The sequence below is a fragment of the Copadichromis virginalis genome, linkage group LG9 (genome assembly GCF_057382275.1).
Source record: "Copadichromis virginalis isolate Kocher_CV1m ecotype Utaka linkage group LG9, C_Virginalis_male_GT1.1, whole genome shotgun sequence".
Lineage (NCBI taxonomy): Eukaryota > Metazoa > Chordata > Actinopteri > Cichliformes > Cichlidae > Copadichromis > Copadichromis virginalis.
In genome coordinates this window covers 29,042,958-29,051,976 of record NC_140626.1, presented here as the reverse complement: position 1 = coordinate 29,051,976, position 9,019 = coordinate 29,042,958, and the positions used below count along the sequence as shown (strand labels likewise).

General features: G+C 40.4%; 1 protein-coding gene across 1 annotated transcript in view; it reads left to right on the top strand.

Moving 5' to 3' along the window:
- Nucleotides 1-96: 96 nt before the first annotated feature.
- Nucleotides 97-9,019, top strand: part of LOC146702104 (uncharacterized) — a 77,700-nt gene continuing 68,777 nt past the window's right edge. Inside the window, exon 1 of the mRNA XM_085468904.1 lies at nt 97-160. The gene's annotated coding sequence lies outside the window, so the exon portion shown is untranslated. The remainder of the gene's footprint in view (nt 161-9,019) is intronic.

The window sequence follows — 9,019 nt, the reverse complement described above, 5'->3', positions numbered from 1 at the left end:
AAAAAGGAGCGTTAAGAAAAACAGATGAGAGGAGAAGGCAGGAGCAACTGAAGACAGAGGAGTGGATAAAGAGTGGAAGAGGGGGTTTGAGGAAGATGGAAAAGACTATATCCGGGCTGTTTAAAAGTGCGCTAAGAAGGAAGCTGTTTTGAATTCTGAGGTGAGTGTATTAATGCACTCTGTAACTTAACAAGAACTACTCATCAGCGGGTAAAACTGCAAACTGGGTTGCCAATAAGAAGTTACACACCTTCATCAAGTTTCAGGATGATTAGATTCTTTTGATCATTGATATGATTTACATGAAGTTTCTCTCTTTACAATTTTATACACGTTTATATCAAAATCCTAACTTAGTGTTTCAATGTTAAGACTTTTTTTTGGATGATGGACATCCCTTTATTGAGCAGACTTAATATGTTTACCAAAAACAGTACAGCAGATAGCATATTTACGCGTATGCACATACACACACTTACACAGTCCTAGAAAAAAACCCCAACAAAACACTTCACCTTAATTCAGACCTCAGACACTCTCTCCTCTCCCCCCCCTCCTTCCATCCTGCCATCTCGCCACAACCGCTCCAAATTAATCTGCAAAATATTGATTTGAGGACCAAGGGGGTGGGGGGGTGGAGGCGCACGATTGCGGCCGCATATTAATACGAACAAGCCGCTCTTCGTCTCTCCTCTATACTTTAAGATCCTCATATCTTCATAATTGATTAATGTTCCTTTGTGAAGTGGGGATGAATAATACATTAGTGGGCCTGCTGCACCCTCAGGCTGATGAGAAAATGTTTAATTTCAGTAAATGTAGCGCTCCTTCTCTCTTTCTCTCTGTTTCATTTCCCTCTCTCTGGTTATTTGTGAGTGCTGGATTGTGTTTGTGAGTTTTCACTTGCTGACGACCGGAGGAGTGCTGTTGATTTGCTTCTTCTGTGTTTACTGTCGGCTTTAAGCGCATGTTGAGCATCACAAACAAAAGACAGCATCTGCATTTGCAAACACGAATGAATAAATTGGTGGTATGAGCTCAGCATTGTTCTATTAACTGATATAACTTCAAGAGCTGTGTCACTTTTACAGGGCTGCTTGCCTTGAGAGAGAAATCATCCCCCTCTGACTTTTTTTTTAATGTGTGTGTGTGTGTGTGTGTGTGCACATTGCATCAAAATGTGCTGGAAAGACCATTTGTTATCAGTTAGCAATCACTAAGGGTATGGAAATGTGCCATAAACCCACCTGATGAGGAACAAGTAGCCCCCTCCGCAACCTGGAAAAGTGCGAGGAGCTTGACATTTGTCAGCTGCCCCGACTGGCACAGCCTGGCTCCACTCAAGCTCATCTGGTTAACAGTGCTAATTATGCTAATCAGAAACCTAATGATGATGATGAGGGGGTTTAAGAGCCACAGCATAGCAAGCTTGGAGTGTTTGTGTGTGTTGGTGGGGGTGGTAGTGAGGGGTGGGGGGGCTGGTGGGGCTGAAGTGCCTGGCACCTGATGGTGAGCATCTGTGTGTCGAACAGATAAATGATGAAATCAACACGCGCACAGGCGCCCACAGGTCTCCCTTCATGCCTACTTAGCTTTGCCTCGTTTTTATTTGAACTTATACCAGCGATGAAGGGGATCCATACACACAGAGCGCTAATTGAATAAATAGCACTCCTCCGTTAACAAGGATCCTAATTAGTTATGCTAATCAGACTAGATAACCCAATTAACCCCACAGCGAGGCAGGGTGGGCTCCTCTCTGTGTGTGTTTATGTGTGGGTGTGGATTTATGTGCCTGAGAGCATATCAGAGACACTTAAGAAAACACGTTTGCCTAATTACTTTTCAGAGACGAGCGTTTATGCTTTTTTCATGTCCTTATTGTTCTGCAGTTAAATGCAGGATATTAAGCTTTCCAAACTAAAGAAAAGAAGGATTGAACAGTGTTTGTTTTTGGGCTTTCATATATGGGGGATATCTGCATTTATATGTATTTCTCTTTGCCTTCTGCCAGCCTGTCTCTCAGTTAGATCTACATTGACATGTATATTTTTACAACTATTATGGTTGTTTAAACAGAGTGTGTATTTGTTCAGAGAATGTCTGGCTGTTCCATTAGTTTATGTCCTTGGAAATACAATTTGGCCTCAAGTTCTCTCCGTTTATTTAAAACCTTCAGTCAGCGTTCCCCTCCTAATAGTGAGCCGTGTTTCCTCTCGTTTAGCTCCACCACTCATTATCCGGGCCATGTGGAAGAGACAATGTTTAGAGAGAAGAGAGGGGGACCTGGAGAAGGACAGCAAGAAATGGAGGGAGAGGGAGAAAAGGGCTAAAAATAAGAGCGAACCGGAGAGAAAAAGACAGAGGGAATTAATGAGTGACTGAAAGAGAGAGAATGTAGATTGTCTCTGAACCTGGCCGCAGCTGCTTGTGCTTCTAATGAATGGATGGGGGTGGGGGTGGGGGGGACCCGGACAAGACTGTCTTTGTTGTGCCTGTGCCATAGAGAGAGTGAGAGCACAACAGATTTATGTCTTACAGGAAGTCTCCTAGATTTGTGGTGTCACAAACCGCCTACCCCAAGTCAACTTCATGCTCTGGCTTTTAATTAATAGGCAGCATTCATGTATATGTATCTGTTTGCCTCTGTGGCATGTGCCTGTTTTTGAACATTTAGCCATGTAGTTGAGCATGTGTGGTTTGGAAATGACTATTAGTTTTGACAGAACAGTACTCATCCTGTCTTCCAGTTTGGCCTCTGCATCTGACATTGGGAGACGTTTAATTAGAACAACAGCTTCCGAATAATTTTGCATTAGATTTATACTTTGTTTAGGGCCCTTAGAAGAGTGGCAACAATGACATTTTCACATATACAGGCCTGTCTTTTGGATTAGCCTTGCTTTTAGTTTTAAGAACAGTTTCAGGGCTACCCTCACATTTGACTTAAGCTGCTTTAGAGAACAAATACTGTAAGGTCTTAAATGCGGCACCCAACCTTAGCATTAGGTCGTGGCACCTTTGCTAATGTGCTAATGGAATTCACTGCGGTGCGCTTAACTGCTGGTCTTAATGTCCAAAATGTGCACTTTTGTAATGGGAAGCCCAAACAGTAGAAGCTACTCCATGCATTGCAGGTCTAGAACGGGGGGCGAGATGCTAATATTAGCTCGGGCTCACATCAGCTGAGTCATCTCCTCTGTGTCCTTGGCTTATTAACTGATTTAAGACTGATTAGATCAGTCATGCACAGACGTGCACAGGCACACATGCGCACCAAATTTGAATATCAAAATGGAATTGCTTGACCAGTGAAAACTAGATTAATTCAAAATGTTTGCATCAAGGTGTAGGTAAAACGGATGACTGTGCATATTTTTAATGCACCTTGCAGCATTTAGAGCCATTTATGACATTAACTAAAGCTCATGTTATGCAAACACATTTTGCAAGTCAAAGCCACTTATGTTGAGAATGCATGATGCTCCTTTTTTCCCTCCTTCGCCTTGATTTGACGTCATGAGATCATCAGCATAAGTATTGATTTTGCACTCCATTAAATGGAGTTTGAGTTTGCTACAATGTGTCTCGTCTTTTCACAATACCATGCCTAAGTAACAAGAGAGTGTTGTTGAACTGTTTTACGGCATTGTTATATCTGGGCCTTTTTTTAATCACTAGCTCCAGAGATACTTCAAATAGCTTAAGATAAGATAACCTTTATTAGTCCCACACGTGGGAAATTTGTTAAATAAGCTTGATAATAAGAAAAAAAAAAAGATAATTAATTTCTGCGCGGACACATTGTGGACCCTATACACCAGAGCAGCATTAGCTTAAATCCCTATTTATCACCTGTAATTGTTCCTTGATCTCACTTCATCAAGGTTATGTAAACAGATTAGATGTTGCTTCGCTCCCAAGAAATTACCACAAATAGCTTTACTTCTCTCCAGTCTCCAGAAAGCATCAAGAACTTGCACTGTTTCTGCCTGGTCAAATCTCCTGACAACCTAACAGCATGGGTGGCGGTGCACATTTGGCACAGAAATCTCCCTCGTTCTCAGTCTTTTTTTTTAAATAAATTTTATTTTCAGTCACAGCAGAATATTAACAACAAAACATTGAACATACAGTAGTTCGCTGTTCAGTATTTACAATACCCCAAAAGATAACAGAAATAGAGAAGGAAAAAACAAACAAACAAACCAAAGAAACCCCTACAAAACAACAAAAAAACAAACAAATACAAAAATAAAATGTATAAGGGACATTCAGCGTACAGTTAACTATGATAGTGATATAGAGATATGGCATCCGGTCATGATAAGGTGGTCATTTTAAATGTTTCCATGTACATCAGGAATGGCCGCCATTCCTTAAGAAATTTGGTGGTTGAACCTGCCAGTGTATATCTCATCTTTTCTAAATGTAAAAACCTCATGAGCTCCGCAAGCCACTGTTCATGTGTGGGAGGAGCTTCCTGCTTCCATCTTAAAAGTATAAGGCGCCTCGCGATAAGTGAAGCAAAGGCAATAGAATTCGAATAGCATTTTTGCAGAGTGATGTCTTGAGGTATCACCCCAAAGATAGCCGTCAGAGCAGAAGGATCATATTTAACGTTATACATCTCTGACAGAGTGTTAAATATAGACACCCAATAGGTATGAAGATTGGGGCATGTCCAAAAGGTATGAAGGAGCGAACCTGTTTCTGCTTTACATCTGTTACACAGAGGGTCAGCTCCTGGATAGAACTTGGCTAACTTTTCCTTGGAGATATGTAATCGGTGTAGGACCTTAAATTGAAGGAGCCCATGCCTGGCACATATCGAAGAAGAGTGTACCCTCTGGAGAAAAGATTGCCAGAGCTCATCTGTTATAGTCATCCCAAGGTCTTTCTCCCACTGTGCTTTAAGGATGAAGAGAGAAGGAGATTGAAGATCTAATAGTATAGCATAGATTTCTTTAATCGCCCCTCTCTTATGAACGTTTATATTAATAATTTTATCCAAAGAAGTTTCCTCAGGTAGTTCTGGAAATGAAGGAAATCGACTCTTTACAAAGTGACGAATTTGTAAATAGCGGAAAAAATGTTGCCGAGGAACATTAAACTGCTTCAGGAGCTGCGTGAATGAGGCAAAAATCCCATCTACAAAAAGGTCTTTGATATTTCTAAGGCCATTAGTTTCCCATATTTTAAAGGCAGAGTCCATCATGGAGGGTGGGAACATATGATTAGAGCAGATAGGTGCTTTAATTGACATTAAGTGTAACCCCAACCTTTTCCTACATTGCACCCAGATTCTGAGCGAGTCATACAACAAAGGGTTACGTTTATAGGTGTATAGTTCTAATGGGAGAGCTGAACTCAACAAAGCTGATAGGCAAATTTTGCCACAATTGGATGACTCAATTTGGAGCCAAGCTGGAGTCTCTGTAGTAACATTACTCATCCAGTACAGCATATTACGAATATTTGCTGCCCAATAATAAGACTGAAAGTTTGGCAAGGCTAATCCACCCATTGGCCTAGTCCTCTGCATGAAATCTTTACGAATTCGTGGACTTTTGCCATTCCAAATAAATGCAGAGATATGCTTATTCAGTGTTATAAAATACTTATTGGGTAAGTAGCATGGGATACATTGAAATAAATAAAGGAACTTGGGTAGTATGTTCATTTTGATAGAATTGATGCGGCCAATTAATGACAGTGGTAAATTGTTCCATCTCTGAAGATCTGTCTCAGTATTTTTAAGCAGCGGGACAAAGTTTCTTTCATAAAGATCTTTGTATGAGTGGGTAACCTTAACCCCCAGATAGGTCACATACCCTGATTTAACGTTAAATTGAAAATCTGAAAATGAAATCTTTCTGGCTATAGAGTTGACACAGAGAAGTTCACTTTTATGCAGGTTCAACTTGTAACCTGAAATATTACCAAAACATTCAAAAATGGCAAGAGCACGGGGAAGAGAGCATAAAGGCTCTGACATATACAGTAGGAGGTCGTCAGCATATAAGGATATTTTGTGCTCCTGGTCACCTCTGAAGATGCCCTTAATGCAACTGTCAGCTCGCAGTTTAATCGCCAGTGGTTCAATTGATAATGCAAAAAGAAGAGGGGATAAGGGACAACCTTGTCTCGTACCACGGAGAAGTGGGAAATAAGAAGAGAATAACGAATTTGTTCTAACACGTGCCATAGGTGAGGAGTAAAGTAACTGAATCCATGAAATGAAATTAGGGCCAAATCCAAATTTATGCAGAGTATAAAACAGATAATCCCACTCCACCCGGTCAAATGCCTTCTCAGCATCGAGTAATAAGGCAATTTCAGGGGTTGTAGTTGACTTGGTGTGTAATATGTTTAAAAACCTGCGCAGGTTGAAAAAACCATGCCTACCCTTCACGAAACCTGTCTGATCTGGAGAAATTAACAATGGTAGGTATTGCTCTAGCCTGAAAGCAAGTGTTTTTGACAGTATTTTTAAATCTACATTTAAGAGTGATATAGGACGATATGATGAACACTCTAATGGATCCTTATTTGGCTTCAATAGGAGTGAGATGGTCGCTTGTCGAAGCGTTAGGGGAAGACATTTTGAAACCAATGACTCAATGAACATGTCTCATAATAAAGGTGATAAACTGTCTTTAAAGGTCTTGTAAAATTCAACCGGATACCCATCCGGACCCGGGGATTTGCCATTCTGCATTGAGCTAATCGCCAATTTAATTTCTTCCACTGTAATTTGCTCCTCCAATTGGTCTCTGAATGCCGAGGTTAAAGTCGGAACTGTCATTCCATCAAAAAAAGCCTCAAACAGTCCAGGCGTGTTTAAAGATTCAGAATCATAGAGACTGGAATAGAATATTTTGAAACTCTCATTTATTTCTTGTGGTGTAGTGGTGACATGTCCAGATTCAGTCCTAATTTCAGGGATTATACGAGTTGCTTCTGATTTACGAAGCTGATGTGCTAAAATTTTAGATGCTTTTTCTCCGTGCTCATACCATCTTCCTCTAGATTTAAGAATCATAGACTCTGACTGCTGGGTTGAGATTAAATTAAATTCAGTCTGTAACGTTAGTCTTTGTTTATACAAATCTGGAGAGGGGGTTGTAGAGTGTTGTTCATCCAATTGCGAAATAAGGTGTATCAATTCAGAAAGACGTTTCTGTTTCTGTTTTCTAGTATATGAACAGTATGATATAATATGGCCCCGTAAGAATGCTTTTAAGCTTTCCCAAACCGTACTATAGGCCATGCCAGGCGTAATGTTTGTTCTTATAAAGATATCAATTTGTTTGGAAAGATATTCCACAAACTCCTTATCCGACAAAGAAAGAGGATTGAGTCTCCAGGAGTACACAAAGGGTTCATCCGGGAAGCTGAGTTCCAAAACAAGAGGACTGTGATCAGATATTACTATGCTATTGTATTTACAAGTCTTGATATTGGGAAGCAATTTTTTGTCAACAAAAAAGTAGTCTATACGAGAATACGTTTGATGCACTGCAGAAAAAAAGGAATATTGTTTAGTGGAGGGGTAGAGAAATCGCCACGCATCAACAGCCCCATAGGTTTGTAAATAAGACTGTAACACTAATGAGGATTTAGGGAGTGGAAGTCTTTTATCTGAGGAGCGATCTAGTACTGGATCCATAACAGTATTCATGTCCCCTCCAAGGATCAATTGGTGTGTATTGATCTGTGGAAGGGAATTAAGAAAGTCATTGAAAAAAGTTGAGTCATTCCAATTCGGAGCATATACGTTTGCTAAAATAAGTGAAGTATTAAACAGGGACCCTGTCACAACTACATAGCGACCATTTGGGTCAGCTATTGTGTGAGAGACTATAAACGGAGTATTCTTATTAATCAAAATTGCTGCACCTCTGGCTTTACCATTGAATTTGGAATGAAAAATTTGTCCAACCCAATTTCGTCTTAATCTGGCATGATCTGTATGCTCAAGGTGTGTTTCTTGAAGAAACGCTACATGTACTTTAAGATAAAGAAGATGAGAGAGTACCTTATTTCGTTTCACTGGGTGGTTCAATCCCTTCACATTCCAACTAATAAAGTTAACATGGCAGCCATTACTCACAGCAGTTGAAGTGTCATCAACAGAAGTCATCACCATATAAGTACATGATGAAAAAGGCGGTTCCAAACGCAAATACCAATCCTATCATGAGTGCACACTGAAATGTTGTTGTTAACAATAATCTGAGCAAATAATATACAACAAAAAAGAAAAAAAAAAACAAAAGAAAAAGAAAAAGTAGATAAGTCCCTCCCACCCACCTCCCCGTGTTCAGTGTTGTCCCCAAACGACACACACCAATTTCCCAAAGCTCCCCTGCTTCTATTAAGAGTCCCATTCACTTTATTCATAACCACAGCCCCACATGAGCAGAAGCATCTGAACTATGAATCACACATGTAGTCCAAAATATATTCAAATTAGAAAGTCACAAAGTCCAACACAATAGAGTAAAATAATTAAGAGAAGGAAAGAGAAAAACTCCCACGTCGCATTTACCCGTAACCGAAAAACGGACCTGTTTCACTTCTCATCAAAGCTGACCCCGGAGTCCCTTTTAAGTGACAAGTACTGGAATATATTTAACCTCCCAGGAAACAAGGGCAAACTCACCAACATCTGAGATTTCTAAATGAACATTGAACATGAAACTAAGCTAAACCAAAGATCGTCCGTTTATTGATTGACAAAAATATAGTCACGATGGTATGAAAGTCCCGGTGGTTCTTATGAAATGTCATTCGGGAGATGACTCAAACTTGGAGTCAATGAAATCTTTCACTGCTTTAGGAGAGTCGAATACCTGTGTTTCTCCATTAAACGAGATCCGAAGCCGGGCAGGATAAAGAAGACCGTAGCGAACTCCGTCTTTTTTCCGTAGTAGTCCCTTCACCTCGCTGAAAGCAGCCCGGCGTCTGGCCAGGTCGGCGCTGTAGTCAGGAAAGATGAAGATCTGCTTCCCTT